General features: G+C 35.9%; 1 protein-coding gene across 4 annotated transcripts in view; it reads left to right on the top strand.

Moving 5' to 3' along the window:
- Nucleotides 1–16,684, top strand: part of LOC118199605 (carbohydrate sulfotransferase 1-like) — a 190,080-nt gene that overhangs the window by 44,966 nt on the left and 128,430 nt on the right. The window contains exon 1 of one of the 4 annotated variants that reach the window (XM_085824422.1): nucleotides 3,254–3,330. The exons of 2 other annotated variants lie outside the window; for them this stretch is intronic. The gene's annotated coding sequence lies outside the window, so the exon portion shown is untranslated. Of the gene's footprint in view, nucleotides 1–3,253; nucleotides 3,331–16,684 lie in introns of those variants that run through there. One more of the 4 variants, XM_085824403.1, reaches the window with a different exon arrangement.

Raw genomic sequence — 16,684 nt, 5'->3', positions numbered from 1 at the left:
AAGATCACTTGATAAATTACCAGTTCAAGCGATACTGCCATTCTATATGGCATTAAATCTTTTACGAATTAAAATAAAGCTAATCTTACGAATTAAAATTATGCATTTTTTAAACAGTCTAAACAATTTGAAAGCAATGTTAATAGCTTTCCTAATTTTTCTGTTATATGTTTTTTAATAAAATCTTTAACTTATAATTAGGGATATGTGTAATTTTCACATTAAAAAAAATGTTTCGCAAAGATGAAAAAGTCAAAAATGAAAATTTCGAATTTATTCGGGAAGAGGGAAAACTGCTGTTTTTTTAACCTTCTATAATCAAATAAATTACTACAACAATATAAAAAAACTGATTAATGACTCATGATTAGTTCATCCCCGGCTTCAGCACAGCTCTTGTAAGGTTATTTCTCACTTCCCGATAACGCGTGTCTTCTGGTGTAAATGGAAGTACATCCGGCTGATATTTGGGAGGTTCGTAGTTAGAATCCGTTAAGGGCATTGCACATTTTTATATTTTCTGCTTCGACAAACCTAATGACTCTACAGTGGCACCCAAACTAAAACGTGCTGGACGATAATTCATCTTCACTAGAATATGGCGATTATGGGGCCACTCGCCCTTTAAGCGGGGAGCAGAATTTAAGGTATTTTTTCCCTCCTTACTGCGTGTCTTCATGGTGTGACTAGAAGTGTCCATTTTAAGCTTTATCTTATCACTAGTTCAAAAATTTTTCATAATGCTAAATACTCGATCAATTGCAGCATTAGTGCCAGGAAGACAAAAGAAAAACTCTGGCAATTTTAAAACATTTGAAGAAGGAATCTGGTTCTTATTAAAATATGCAGTTATTTCCATCCGCTTCTGAACTGTCCACATCTTATTTGTTGGCCATTCCAATATTTTTCTTCCCTGATATATTGTTTAAGGTAAACATATTCCAGTATAGTATATAAATATATAAATATAGTGTATAAATTTCCAATAATGTATGATTTGATATAATTTTATTAATTAACAAAATGGCTATTTCAACTTGACTCCAAGAAAGGATTTCATGTAATATGATCCAGAGTTTAAAATTTCCGTGAGTGAATCTTGCCGTTATGTCTTGTCGTTTCCAACACCTGAAATACTTTTTTTGTCCATTTCTCCAAATACGTACGAGCATTCTGATAAAATGAAACAATAGCTTCTCGAAATTCAATAACTTCGTATTGTGGCGCGTCTCCTTTCAAGTTTTTCTATAACCTCTTTAACATTTATTGGAATAAAGTTATCCGCTATCTTGCTCAATACTGAAGCTTTCAGAGCATTTTCTGAAGCAATTACGTCGAATACAGATACAATTACTTTATTTTTCAGTTATTGGGATAATTTTATGAAATATACTGAGTGTTAATAAAACGTAGCCAAACTTCTGCCACTGGATTTTCAAAGAATTTTGAAATGTGCCTGGAATACTTTTTTGAGATTGAAAATAAGCCTTCAGCGGTGAAAATATTTGGAGTACCCTTTCAATGCTGGGGAAATAATGCTAACCATCTTGTTTGCAAATACACTAGTATCATAGAAAAATCAGTTTCTATGAGGTTGCAAAACTTTTTCATAAAACTATGATTAAGGTTTCGCTTCAGTTTTAACAAAATAATAATAATAATATTTTCTCCACGTCTGTCTCTTCCAAAGTTAGAATTCGTATTATCGGCATAGAGAACAATAACTTGAATTTTTTTTTTTTTTTTTTTTTTTTCGCGACAGGTAGTTAAATATAGTTGCTAACAATATCGGATGTTTCACTAGGTAAGGATTTAAGTTCTAAAATTTTTACTCTAATTCTATAATCCAATGTAGTGTAAATCTAACATGCATTGGGAAAAGTTTTATTTTCTTGTGATCGGACGCATCAGTTAAGATTGAAACAAATGAACATTTTTTTCAAATCATTGTGCAAAGCTTTTAAAGAGTAAGGCCTGAAAACATTTAGTATTATTGCTTCGGGCTTGGTTCGCGCACATGCAAATTAAGGCTGAAATGCCACTTGAAGCAACCTGGACGTACAATCCATAAAGCCATGGTTGTGGCAAATAGTATGACATGCAAAAGTACTTTCTAATGTAGCTAAATCTTCTTCCTTATCATGCGTTTTTTTCTTGTTTGAAGAAATTATTTAATGACGAGGTAGATGCATCACCTGCAGAGTTTGACATTTTATGTTTATTACTGTTTATATGAAGTTTAATATCTTTTCTTTCACCATGACTTACTGAAAATTTTAAAGAACATTTTCACAGCCAAGTATTGTAGCGTACATCGGAATCGCTTATAGTTTTTTCTATAAATGTTTACTCCTTCTGTAAGTCTTCGTTAAATGTACGCTTTTTTTTTTTAATCCATCACTAAAAAAATGAGAAAAATAAATCGTAAATTAGATTAAACTGCAGTAGAATTTACCCGTAGCATATATATAATGCATCGTTGGTAAATAAAAAATATATGTTGTTGCCAAACGGGAAATGTCATTACATATCATAGTTTTGAGAGATTTTTTAACCCTTATGCAAAATCAAAATGACGATGGAGTGAAAATTTTTCAATCTAAACGTAACAAAAGAAAGATGCTTTTAGATGGTTATATCTACAATGAAATTTCAGCAGATGGCAAAAGAATTATTTTTAGATGCCGTGTAATAATGTGTAAGGGGATGGTGCATATTAACGTATGTAATGTACCATTGAGCAAGTATGTAATGCACCGATGATAATTAAAAAATGTATGTATGCAGCAAAAAATCGGGTCAGGGACTAAAAATTCGGGACTGTCCCAGGAAATTTGGGACGTATGGTCACCTTAAGACTGGGTGTTTTACTTCGAAGCATTTTTATTTCATATGCCTTTAACGTATCAACTGTTGTTTGGCAGCAAGTAGAAGAATTAGCAGTGTCTAAAGAATTTGCAGCTGCCAAAAATACTTAATCGCCTTATTTCTGAATCAGCCGTTTTCAATAATACTGCAAATCTTTAAATAAAGTGTGAATTACACCTTCCTTTATATGTCAGATGTCCATCAGCCACTACGGCCGCTGACTTATCTTTTAGTTATTCCTTTATTGCTTTTTTCTTGGAAGTTTATCTTAACCAAGCCTGCATTTTAATAATCACGCACAGCTGTATGATCTTATTTATGCATCCGTATTTAAGCAGCTTTTAAACACCTTTTCACGATACCTTTATAAATTCTTCTTTCTCCTGTTTAACAAGGTTCTACACCTGAAAGCTACCGGCAGTTGTCGTCTGCTACATAATTACCTATATGGGCCTTGAATAGGTAAACGTTTTGTTTATAATATTAAAATCTACATTTTTCTCCTTTAAATAACTAGTATTTGCGTGTTTTGTTAGAAATCCTTTTGCTGATTTTCTAAATGAACATTACAGTATTTACATGTAACAATATGTGTGTCACTTAAGTGCAAACCGTTTTGGGCGAACTCTTATTTTATCAGTTATTTTCTGATTCCCCTTGGCTTTTTTTTAAATTTTTGATGATCCGTATTAATAGAAAATTTACGATCAATAAATTCGACAATTTATTTAGAAAACAAAAAGGAGAAAGTTGTGCTTATTCCGTAGTTTGTGACACGACTGAATTGGCTAAATAAGACGAATGGCGCAAGCGAGTTTAGGTACGACCAGATGGAACGGAACGGACGGAAAACATGCGCCGAATCTTGGACGGCAAACTTCTCACGAATTAAACAAATTATCTCTGAATACATACTTTTCGCCAATTACGTGCAAAAAAGTTCATACACGGTATTTTGCATTTAATAATTAACAATAATACATTCTACATTTATTCGCTGCCATTCTTCATTACTATGCAATGTTCATGCAATGCGATGTTATGATCAACAGTTTCATTAATTACAATAATGGTATAATACCGATACAATTCATTAATTATTACAATAACGATACTATAGCAGTATAGTTCATTAATTACAATAACGATACAAGTGTTCATGAAAATTATTATTTGGATATAATATTATTAAGTATATGTATCTTAATTTTTATCAATTTTATGTATTATTAAAAAGTGAGATATGTTATAAATTAAATACTGTTACGAATTTGGTATTTAAAAAGCTAATGTTAGTTCAATTATAAATTAAATGGTTTTATTTCTCGCGCAGTGCAGCACGTGACAAATATTAAAAGAAAGCTAAGCCGGAAAATTGAAAATACAAGAGCGCGTGCATTAAATAAATAAATATCTCTTTTTGATTTCGAGAATGTACTGGAAAATTCTAGCGCGTGATTTTAAAATCTTATAAAAGGAGGAAAACATCTCAGTTCGTAGTTGTAGTAGTTGCTTAGTTTGTTGTTGTTTAGAAAACTGCCGTTGTTGATTATAGCGAATTCGCGGATTAGCGTTCTTTAGCTGTTTTGAATTACGTTCTATTGTACATTTAAGTAGTTAAAAGATAACTACTGTGAGATATTGTGATACTGCATGATAATTTGAGAAAATTTAAGCATTTCTGTTGTGATAATAATAAATTTTTGTTCATTTTTCATCGGACTTGTGCATTCATTTCATAACGAACCCGTACGCACGCAACAATTTTTGGTGTCAGGAGTGGGGTTTGAATGCCAATAACAAGAGGGATGGAAGAACAATTGAGACAGCTCATTACTGCTTTTGCTGCTTTCCAAGAAAAGATGGAAGCTGGCCAAACATCTTTTAAAGAAGAAATTAAAGAGAAAATGGATGCTGGTCAAAGGTCCGTTAAAGAAGAAATGAAATTGGGCCAGGAATCCCTCAAGGAAGAAATGAAAACGGCACAGGAACAAATGAAGTTGGGCCAGGAATCCGTTAAAGGAGAAATGAAATTGGGCCAGGAATCCGTTAAGGAAGAGATGAAATCTCTTAAAAATGAGATGAAAGTAGGTCAGGACGAAATGAAAAGAGAAATTACCTGCGTAATAGAAAATAAATTTGAGGCTATGGAAGGCAGAATAGACGCGGTTGAAACTAAAGTTGGACAAATAGAGTGTCGGCTGTGGAGCGACGAGTCGAAGGAAGAGTTTCGGCCTACCAACAACAAATTGAAGAAAGACTTTCTGCCGTCCAAGGGCATATTGAACAACAAATCGAAGACAATTTCTGCTGTCGTCGCCAAAGAAGTTGACACTTTAAAGAAATTCGTAGCGACGGCAGGGAGCACTTCGGATGGTTTAAAATTTCTACCCATGCCTGCTCGTTCCTCTCTGAAGCTATCGACATATGATGGGAAGCCCTCCTGGCAGGTGTATAAGACACAATTTTCTATCGTGGCGGATGCGAATGGATGGGATTCCCAAGCTAAGGCCTGTCATCTCGCCGCTTCTTTACAGAGCCGACACAGTGGATATCCTTCAGACTCTTCCCGAAAACAAAAGGTTAGATTTCGAAGCTGTGTCCGGCGCCTTGGAGCTGCGCTTCGAGGAGAAATGTTTAAAAGACTACAGCAGGCTCCAATTAAAATCCAATCAACAGAAACTCACCGAAACACTTCAGGAGCTCGCCACGGATGTTGAAAGGCTGTCACATCACGCCTTTTCGGAGTGCCCGACAGAAACGAGGGAAATCCTGTCCCTGCAGTACTTTATCGATGGCATCCGGGACCCTGAAATACAGAAAGCACTGCGAATGGCGGATGTTAATGATCTGAAAAGCGCTTTAGTGTACGCCATGAAATTCGAGGCAGCCCAGCAAGCAACTCGTAGAGATCGCTATTAAGTCAGAGCTGTGCGAGTCCACGAGCCAGCGGATCAATTGATGGCTCGTTTAGATGATTTATCCAGACAAGTGGACGATTTGATACGCAGTAGGAGTGAGAACAAAGTGGCTCTAAGGTGTTGGAAATGTGGTATTGAAGGCACATACGACGGCATTGCAGAACACCCCAGGGCACGGATACTAAAATGGATGATTTGATAAGACCAGTGAATGCCTTGAGACGGAATACTGGTGAGAAGAAACCAACCCTAAAATGCTGGAACTGCGGTGTTGAAGGCCACATACGAAGGAACTGCAGAACACCCCAGAGCACGGAAAATAAGAGAGGTGGGTTAAACAGACAATTAAATGCCATGGGACAGAAAAGGATTGATAACAAACTAAAGTGCTGGAACTGTGGAGCTGAAGGCCACGTACAAAAGCATTGCAAAACACCCCAGGGTACGAAAATTGACACCATTTCTGAGCAACGACGCAGGAAACAAATTAATGACCATATCAAGGAACGGAGGTTGTCAGATAATGAAAAACCCTGTTTGAAAGCGCTTAAGATCTCTATAGTGAGTGGCAACAATAACGGACTGTCCATTAATGGGAATATCGATGGAGTTCCTTGCAATATGATCATTGACACAGGAGCTAATGTTACCATCCTTAGGAAAGATTTAGCTGAACAGTTTAAAGATAAACTTATTTGGACGCCATCCTGTGTTACCCTTCAGACTGCGTCTGGTGATAAGATCGACATAACTGGGAAGTTAAACGTGAGCATCACGTTTGGAAGTGCCGCCTACCATCACACGGCTTCTGTGGCGGATATTACAGATCCATGCATACTCGGATTGGACTTTTTAAGGAAATACAATTTTTCCTTCGACTTCAAAAACAACAAGCTGCTTTCAGGATCTGAAGACATGACTATCCATCCTAAGAAGGGATCCTCACCTGGAATTGCCGACGCTTTGTCCGAAAGAACAAGCTCGAGAAACTGCCGAAATCATGCTAGGGTCGAAAAGAAACGCAAGACTACCAGCTATTCTCCATCACAGACGCTCTTCGGTCTAGACCTTCGTCTGCCTTGTGACCGCCTGTTTGATTGCCTTACGGATGCACCTTCATCGCCTGAGGAACACGTCCAAGATGTCAAGGCCCGTTTTGAAGTGATGCACCGTTCCGCACGAAAGCGAGTGAACTTGGCGACGGAGAAAGTGAAGTCCAGATACAACACGAGAGCTACTAGACATAGATCCAACAAAGGAGACAAGGTGTGGTTGTGGAACCCGATTCAACGAAAAGAACTCAGTCCTAAATTACAGTCACCCTCGGATGGTCCATATATAGTCCTGAACAGACTTAATGACGTCATAATCCGTAAGTCTTCGAACTCTAAACCTAAAGTCGTTCATTACGACAGGTTAGCTCATTACTATGGCCATAGTGCGTAATGTAAATAATTGTAAATAGTATAAGACCATGGTCTTTTTTGTTTTCAAATGTGTATTTGATTTGTATTTAGTATTTGATATGCATTTAGCATTTGATTAGTTATTGCATTTAATGTTCATGTTGTTTGATATTGTAATGTAATGTTTATGCCTCAGTTGCATTTATGCCACAGTTGTAAGTTTAGCTTCCTGTCCAGGGATTGTACTGCCCGGGACGTGCAGTCCTTGGGAAGGGGGCAGTGTTACGAATTTGGTATTTAAAAAGCTAATGTTAGTTCAATTATAAATTAAACGGTTTTATTTCTCGCGCAGTGCAGCACGTGACGAATATTAAAAGAAAGCTAAGCCGGAAAATTGAAAATACAAGAGCGCGTGCATTAAATAAATAAATATCTCTTTTTGATTTCGAGAATGTACTGGAAAATTCTAGCGCGTGATTTTAAAATCTTATAAAAGGAGGAAAACATCTCAGTTCGTAGTTGTAGTAGTTGCTTAGTTTGTTGTTGTTTAGAAAACTGCCGTTGTTGATTATAGCGACGCGGATTAGCGTTCTTTAGCTGTTTTGAATTACGTTCTATTGTACATTTAAGTAGTTAAAAGATAACTACTGTGAGATATTGTGATACTGCAATATAATTTGAGAAAATTTAAGCATTTCTGTTGTGATAATAATAAATTTTTGTTCATTTTTCATCGGACTTGTGCATTCATTTCATAACGAACCCGTACGCACGCAACAATACGCCTTAAAGTATATCAATTAGTTGTATTATTTTTAAATACAAGCTCCAAGTACATTAAATGTATCTTTAGAAGCATCTGTTATAAATTTCGATAAATCTGCAAATTTTCACAAAAATTAGCAATTGCGTAGAATTTATATCACTTAATCATGTCAATAAAATTATTTAAAACATTAAAAGACTCGTTTATTGCATTTAAATCGTTGAGAATATTGAGAAATTACGACTTTCTAAGAGCACAAAACTACTACTTGGAGAATTCTTAACGGAATTCTATTTTATTCAAGGTCAGATTAATTTGGAGGCAGTGGTGTGTGTTATTCACTGATACGTTTGGCAATTTAAACAGAATGTTTCGGAGAAAAGTCTAACAAAATGTTTTCGGATATTGATATATCAGTTGATTCATGAACTGATTCTTGCCCGTGATCTTCAAAATTCTAAAACAGTTCTTTACCTTATGCATGACACCACTTGTAAAGGACGTTTGTGACGGGCCAAAACAATCAAGATTAGGAAGTAATTTTTGCATTATGTATGCAGAATAAGCATTCAGCGTACATGGCATATTCAGAACTACAAGTGCTAAGTTAAACGTTTGTATGCAGTTTTGAATCAAATTAGGTTTAAGTTTATGTACTACATAAATGATAACTTAGCTAAAATCATAGGTTTTCTGAAAATGTTTTTCCTTCTTGCTTAAAATGCTTCTCAAGACGCAATTTTCTTCATAATTTGTCCAATTACATCCTGTTTAAAAGTTATTAGGTTGGAATCTCCCTTAAGACGATGTTTAACTTAACTTCCTTATAACCTGACAAATTGTCAGCTTCAAGAAGTAATGCTGCACTGCATTCTATAAGGTGAACATCATCTTTATTTAAAGGTATCGGCATTCTATAAGGTGAGTATTATCTTTATATTGTACCTTTGAAATTAAAATTATACGTATTCTAACCGGGCAGTTTTAAAGCAATGAAAATCAACAAATACTGCTTTGATTGACACAAAATTCGGCAGAAAAGTAGCATATATATTTATGTATAAAGCAAAATGAATAATTATATACAGAAATGAAAACAATATTAAATTTTTGTAAGTTATCAGATAATGACATACTGGAGACTTAAACAGAATTAGGTATAAAGTGCAAATAAATAGCATAAAATGAAAAAAAGGAAATTAATAGGGTATGTGATCCCCCCCTCATCTGTATACAAAGTTTACACCTTGTGACCATACTTTCAATTAGGTGGTCAACCACCGCAGAATTCTTCTTGCAGAGCAGTTTTCAGCTCAATAAGAGTGGCTGGAGGTGGGAAACGTGAAGATACAGCACGGCCGAGAGCATCCCAAAGATTTTCAACAGAATTAAGGTCGGGCGAATACGCTGGCCACACCATACGCGCGATCTCTTCACTCTCCAGGTAAGTCATCGACGATGTCAGCTCTATGGGGACGTGCGTTATCATCCATTAAAACAAAAGCAGGGCCAACTGCTGCAGCGTACAATCTCACAATGGGTTCTAGGACTTCATCTCGATACCGGACAACCATCAAAGAACCCCGTTTAAAGATGTGCATGTCGGTGCGGTATCCTAATGAAATCCCTGCCCACACCATAATGCTTCCGCCTCGGAATGCGTGATGATCGGTGATGTTTTGGGACTGATTGCGTGTTCCTTGTTCACGCCGTATTCATATACGCTTGTCATCTGGCTCCAGAGCAAATCTTGACTCATCAGTAAACATGACATTGCCGCAGTCAGACACATTCCAATTGACATGCTTCCAGCACCACTGTAATCGTGCCCCTCTTGATTGGACCGATAGAGGAACACAAACTCGAGGTACCCGGGCGTACAGTCCACTCATATGTAATCTTCCGCGTACAGTAGCTGCAGATATCGCCTTACCAATGGACGCTGTAACCATAGGTGTCACACGTGTGGAGGTCGCTCTGCGATTCCGCTTTGCTACAATAGCAATATATCCATCTTCTGCGAGGGTTTTAACCCTTAGGTGACCGGCTACGGGCCTTCGAACAACTGTCTGTGTGGTTTGGAATTGTTTGCATAAACGTGAAATTACAGAATGATGAACGCCGAAGAAAAGAGCAATATTTGTGATCGATTGTCCTGCTTCAATGCGGCCCACAGCACGCCAGTGCTCATAATCTTCCATTCGTCTTCTGGAAGTCATAGAAACACGTATGTCTAAAAAACAAACTGTACGAAAATTTTAAACACCTTTTATCAGCACTTACAATCAACTTCTGTAACCCTTCATAAAGCTGGCTTCTTATAAGACTGCTTTTTTTGCATATTTCTTGACATAAAAGCGCGATTGGCTGTTACCTAACATATTTGCATGCTTCCATCTACCTCTGCAGCGAATTGCATCCTCTTCAATTCTGATTGGCTTCCGGAAATTAGCTTTTTCCTCTGCGTGCTTAACTTTTGGAAGTGAGTGTATAAAGAAGGAAGTCTGTGTGTTTGTTCGCTAATAACTCAATCACTACTATAGCTATCGTCACAAACTTACTACAATTCTTTTCTGGGTCCTTAAAAAGGTCGATGTCCAATTTTTTCCAAACAAAATTAGTTAAAATCATAGATATTAATTAAAAACTAGGAAAAATGATAATTTTCGTCCTCACTTTTCCGAGTGGCAACAGTCTTGCAAGCTGGAGATGAAAATCTGCTTTACTTCGAAACATGTTGCCACTGCTCGCTTTTAAATCGTAGAGTTTGTTAATCAAAAATTTCTTAAGTTTACAATGAAATAAAAATAGCATTGCCAAAGGTTAAATACATTTTTTCAGATTCGAAAAATTAGTGGGACTTTAATTAGCCGAGATATTAATTAAAAACTCCTAAAACATTACTTTTCGCACTCGTTTTTCAGAGTAGCAACAGTCTCGCACGTTGGAGATAAAAATGCTTCGTTTCGAAAAATGTTGCTACTGCTCGCTTTCAAATCGTGGGGTTGTTAATCAAAAATTTGTCAGTTTCACAAAAATCTATACATATAAGGAAGAATGTCTGTTTGTTCGTGTTATTGATTTCTGATTAATTATAATAAATTTTTTTCCACATTTAATCGACTAAAATTGAATATAAATGAAATATTGGATGAAATTTGAGTTTTTACGACTATTTGATTAGAAAGACGAAAATCATTAAAAACTACCTGACATTGTTGCTGATATAATGAGAGAAATTAGCTTATTTTTGTGTGGAAATTTTTTATATGGGTTCCATATCGCATCAGACTGAAAAATGTATGACTATGAATCGTATTTTTTGCATTGTTATTAGAGAAGTATTACAGTATCGTTCTATATGTTGTTAGATGCATTACTCTCAATCTAATTTAACTGCCATCGGGTACTTCCGCTCATTAATAATAATATTTTCATTTTATTTCTTAAAATATTTAATTGATTTAATTTGTAACATTTCGTTAATATGATTTACAATATATATAATTCATAATTTCTAATATTTTCAGTATTACTGCAGTTAACATAAGGTATTCCTAGCGCCATACATTAAATGTCTCGTTATAAAAATCTTTTCGTTCTTTTACTTAATCATATTTAGTTTGATTTCTCTGTTTCTTTGTTTGGATCAAATCTTAAAATTTATTTGTGACTTCCTAAACCTATATTCTTAAATTTTTATACATATGCATATTTTTGACGGAACTGCGATATTCTACGGCGATTTGTTTTCCCTAACTCACTGTTTTTTTTTTTTTTTATTTAAGATTAAACTTTTATTACGTACATTTATTTAAGAAATAAAATTGATCAGTGCAGAATTTCTATCTTTGCACCATCGAACAGATCGATGAATATTTTAGTTTTATAATATCTGATATACGAGTAATCTATCAAAATTTAGCGGTTTTTAAGAATTTTTTTAATACTAATGACAAAAACGTGTTTTTGAAAGCTTTTGAATCAAAGATTTATAATCTCATTGGTTATTGTTAATAAACAAACGATTTTAAGTGAGAAAAAAAACTTAGAATTTTAATCAAATAGAAATTTAATTGAATTTAATGTAACTTTATACCATTTAATGGATCGAACAAATGATTGAAGGAAAGATGGTGTATTTAATTATTTAATTATGGCAAAGCACACGAGGGCTATCTGCCTAAAGGGAGGGATGCCTTTCGTGGAGGACTTTCTAAGGGAAACTGGCTCGTATACACGTTACACATGGGGAAAACCACGAAAACGCCCATGCAGCCAGCCCGTTCGCGGGATTCGAACCTCAGACCGAACTACCAGTGTTCAGCGTCTTTACCGCTCGGCCGCTGGTGGGCTGCCGAAGGAAAGATGACATAGCAGATTTCGTTGCTTCTCTGCTTAGAGGAAATATTGTCCCAAATGTTCTGAAGATGTAATATCGTTTGTGGCCCGAACTTGTCAGCAACTGTGGTAGTGACTGCTACTAAGTGTGAATTTACACAGACACGTAAGAAGAGTTTAAAGCCCTTTTTATTCAACTTTTTAAACAACAGCTGCGTCCACTTGACGCTCACAAACTACGCCAAACCGGCGGTTTAAGTGAAACAGAATGTAGAAATGAAAAATAATGACTGGATGAATAAATAGCGAGATCACTATCCACGAGGCTCTGAGATCTTAAACTAACCTAACCGCGTTCTTCAGCGAGCTTACTAATTAAGCAGTTGAGAGATCCAGCAAAATCTGCCGAGATAGGCACACAGGCCGACACGCGCGGTTCTTAAATTCTACCTAGCAATATTCACGTTCTCGATTCAAGAAGCATACCTACAATCTCGTTTCCCTTCTATTTAAACTCAAATTACTTCCGCTAAATTTGAATATACTGCGCGCTCTACTACAATTTACGTACTCTAGCATTGGCAATTCTAGAAGAAAGTAAAGGCTAGACAGGAAGGATAACTTAAAGTTAAAATAAATGTTAGTTAAAATAAATATAAACCCTACATTTGCCGCTTCCAGAATTTGGAAAACTTGGAAGCAGGTCCTAGAAACGACCTGTTGAAAAGTTTCCACATTCTAACCTAAGACTCAAGAGCTCCGTTTACATAAAACAAACTTTTGCCTAACAAAATTTTACAATAGTTTTTGTAGACGATTGCAATACCATATCTTCTTACAGGATTCTCTCTGCTGTTGTTCTTTGTCATTCAATCTTTTTCTCTTCCTTCCAGCATAGTGTATTCCAAATACATTATGATTTACACTTTCTTAATACTCAGTAGAATTTTAGTTTTCGATCATTTTCTTTTCCTTATTTAACTGCTTAAATTCACATTCATTCAAATATTCAAACATGAATTTAACTTTACCCTGGTTCTCCACATGTGTGGTGTCAAACGGGAATCTTCATGTTTTTGTATTTCAACATTCCCCCTAACCACAATGATTTGTTAGACTTCAATCGACCAATTATGACACACCCTATTCCAACATACTGAAACTCGAAGAGCTATGTTTAACATTCTTAAATTCAAGTGTGGGTGGAGAACCCTAAAAACCACATTCATTCTAATTTCCTTCTCATTCATCTTTTCACATGCAGGCTTTCGCTCTAAAGCATGATTTAATCCACTGTTTAACATGCAGGTTTTAACTCGTTTCTTTTGAGCATTTACTTTTAGCATCTAAAATTTTATGCTTCTAGACTAAATTCTACTTTTACATAACTTTTAAGTATTTACATATATTTACAAAATTCTAATACATATGATTTTTACAATTTACAATAAGATAAATAAGAGAAAAAAAAATTTACTTCATGCTTTCTTCGCCAAGCTGGCGGCACTGAAACTAAATTTTCCATTAATACAACAATACGAAGCTATTTTACCTTCGGCCAAATTTTGGCTATAACATAACAGAACCAGTCTTTCGACCAACATGAACTGCTTGTTCTTAGATATTACAACTTAAAGAAAATAATGCTTTTGCTTTTGCTTTAGCTAAATACAGTAAAACAAAACTAAGTCTCAACCGACAGAAATTGACTTCCGTCAACACATAGAACTTCGTATTTACACATAACATTTCAGAACAAAAGAAAAATTTATAGAAGATTTTTAACTTATCTTTGACTTTTCGATGCAGGGAAACTCCGACGTCCTCTTCTGGCAGAATTGATCCCAAGTTACAGAATTCATAGAAGTTAAACTCCTCCTTTGATTTCTTCCAATTTCCTCCATGGACACTTTCCTTTTTTGCCCTCTGTACGCCGGCCTTTTGGGGTGGTAGCCTTCGGGTTTCTGTCTTTTCCGTTTTTCCCTGGACGGCTGGTCTTGGCGGTTTCCGGTCTGGATTCTTGCTTGAATTTTTTCTGCTAGTCCCAATTTTTTCGTTCCTCTTGATGTCTCTTTCTTTTCATGAACGGCGGCCTTGTTTCTTTTTGACTATCTGGCCCTGGAAGTGGTTTCCTTGACGCATATTTTCGGCTGTGGGATTTTGTACCCGGTCTTTTCCTGTTGCTGTCTACTAAAGATTCTTTACGAGGCGGCATTGATTTCCTGCACTTCTTGACTGCTGGAGTCTGACCATTCTCTTTCCTTTTTTTCGGGACCCTGGAATGACTTGTAGAAGGGCTAGGTTCCTCTTCTGTTCTCTGCTTCTTGGGTGATGGAGCGGGTGGCGTTAATTCTGGAATTTCCACTTCTTTTCCACTTGAGTTCTGCAAGAAACTTCTAAGAATTTCGAAATCATTTTCATTATAATATTTTTTCGCCTTGTCGGGACTTGCTTTACAGGTTTCCCCTATCTCGTTCTTAAGCTACAATACGACTCCCTTGATTTCCTGTATTACATAGGGGCCTTCAAACTTCGGAGCCAAATTTGCAGTGAAATTGTCTGGGGCACTTGATAAAGAAAATTTCCGCTTTAAGACTTTATCCCCTATTTTAAAATCTGCTTCACTGCGTTTTCGATCATAGTAAAGTTTCTGTCTATTTCTTGCCGTATCTGAACTTTTAACAGCCTGATCAATAAGTTTCTGTATATCTTTTTGTTTGAATTCTTGTTCCCTTTGTTGCACGAAGAATAATTTATCTAGTGGCGTAATTAACTTACGTCCTAAAAATAATTCTGCTGAAGTTTTTCCAGTAGTATCATGACTTGCTGTTCTTAAAGCATAAGCTAACTCATTTATGTAGCCATCCCAGCGCTTGTGATGTGTGCTAACATAGCTTCGAATTATTTTTACAATATTTTTATTAACTCTTTCTGCGATGTTTGCCTGTGCTCTATACGTTTTGATATGGCGTATGCCAAGTCCAGAGCAACTGTTTTCAGAATTTTGGTTAATGAATTGTTTACCGTTATCGCTAATGACTTTTATCGGTGCACCGTATTTTAAAATGTACCTGTGTAAGAATGAATCTGCAACTGTTTTGGCTGACGTACGTTTAAGTGCAAGAATTTCTGTCCACTTTGAAAAATTATCTAAAATTACTAAAAGAAAACGATTTTTATTTAACTCACTCTGGGGAAAAGGACCAAGAAGATCTATGCCTAAAATTTCATTCGGAAATGTAGCGCGAATGCTATTTAAGTACCCGGCCTGGCTGTAATTAATATCGTTTATTAATTGACATTGATTGTAGGACCTGACATACGGAGTTACTATTTTGTATAATTGCGGGAAATATACCGCCTCGCGTACCCTTCTTATAGTCTTTCTGACCCCTAAATGACCCGATGTTGGCGCGTCGTGTAATTCTTTCAAAATGCTCATTCGAAGCGAGGCTGGGATGACTGGCCCATACTCAAAGTTTTCATTTGTTGATTTCGTATAAAACAATAAATTATCTATTATTTCATAGTATTGTGCTCTACTTCTTATTGCGGCGACATCTGTATGTTCGAAGATTTCGGGGTCTTTTAAATAAGCATAAATGCTTCCAAATTCAGGATCAGCTTTCAATTAAGCAATAATTGTTTCTCTAGAATCTAAAATTTTAGAAGTCAAAACAGCGCATTTGTGTTCATTCCCCTCATCGTTCAGTTTTATTCGGGATAGTGCGTCAGCGACATTATTTTCTTTTCCTGGTTTATGCTTAATTATTAGATTATATTCTTGAAGTTTTAGAGCCCATATTATTAACCTGTACGTTAGGTTTTCCCCGAGTAAAGTCTACCAACAGCCGCATGATCCGAAAAGACTGTTACTGGCGCTTTGCCGAAATAAACTCGAAATTTCTGTACAGCCATTAATACGGCTAATGTTTCTCTCTCCGTAGCTGTATAATTCCTTTGAGTAGAATTTAAGGTCTTACTAAAGAATGCCAAATGATGCCCTTTCTGCATGAAAACCGCATCTACGGCATAGTCCGACGCGTCGGCTGCAATTTCCAAGTTTTCGTCTTCTTCCGGGAATTTCAAAACAGGGGCATTGATGAGTTCTTTTTTTAACTTTTCAAAATCTGTATTTGCTTCTGCTGTCCAGGTAAACTTACTTTTTTTCCTTTTAAATACTAACAACGGTTCAACAATATTAGCGAAATCTTTTATGAACGATCGATAATAAGAACATAACCCAAGGAAAGAAGAAAGTTTCTTGGCGGTATTGGGTGGTGGGAAATTCTTGATGGCTCTTATTTTTGAATCCTGAGTTTCTATACCCTTTTGCGAAATTTTATAACCCAGGTATTTAACTTCTTTTGTAGCGAACTTGC

The sequence above is a fragment of the Stegodyphus dumicola genome, chromosome 1 (assembly GCF_044657685.1).
Source record: "Stegodyphus dumicola isolate Sdum_Otavi_A_Nest chromosome 1, ASM4465768v1".
Classification (NCBI taxonomy): domain Eukaryota; kingdom Metazoa; phylum Arthropoda; class Arachnida; order Araneae; family Eresidae; genus Stegodyphus; species Stegodyphus dumicola.
Note: the sequence above shows the minus strand (reverse complement) of the source record. Positions and strands in the feature narration are given on the sequence as shown.